The sequence below is a fragment of the Elephantulus edwardii genome, unplaced genomic scaffold, assembly GCF_000299155.1.
Source record: "Elephantulus edwardii isolate Elephantulus edwardi_28Jun2011 unplaced genomic scaffold, EleEdw1.0 scaffold00004, whole genome shotgun sequence".
In the NCBI taxonomy this organism is placed as follows: domain Eukaryota; kingdom Metazoa; phylum Chordata; class Mammalia; order Macroscelidea; family Macroscelididae; genus Elephantulus; species Elephantulus edwardii.
In genome coordinates, this window is record NW_006399754.1 from 35,132,017 (window position 1) to 35,132,692 (window position 676).

A 676-nucleotide genomic window follows, 5' to 3' on the forward strand; every position below is an offset into this window, starting at 1 on the left:
GTTCAATGACACCTAACATCAGTGAATGTATTAGGACATCTGGTGGGCCATGCTGAAAATGCCTGGGTGCTCACTGAAGGGTCTGTGGCTTGAACTTGAACTCACCAAGTGCTCTCTGGGAGAAACGTGTGACAGTCTGTGTCTGTAAAGGTTTGTAGCCTTGGGTGACCTGCTGGCACTTTTTCTCTGTCTGAAAGGATTGTTAGGAGTTAGCATGAATTTGAGAGCAGGCATTTGGTTTGGTTACTGTACTGAGATTCATCCCCAAAGATCAATGGATTATAGCCATATTTCATTTAGTGATTGATAGAAAATTAAGCTCAAACTTCAGAAACAGAAAATGAAACAAGCATTAAAAGAGAGGAGAGGGCAAAGGAGGGAAAGAAGGAGGAAATCCCTGTGTGGTTCCAGGCTTGATACAGCTTCTTTACAAACCTCCCTCACGTAACACATTCAGAGGAGGATTTTGTTTCCTTGAGATGAGCTGAGAGGAAGTGTACTGTTTCCCAGAGGAGTTGTTCTGAGAGATGAGGAAGAAGTAACTAGCTCTTGTTAGTGTGTCTTTCTGGCAGCCTAATAAATAGTGATTCCAGCCTCCTGCCCCCTCTGTGATTTAACTCCAGCTGTTCTTAAGTAGTGGAAGGGAATACAAACCCCATCCTACCAATTCCCTGTC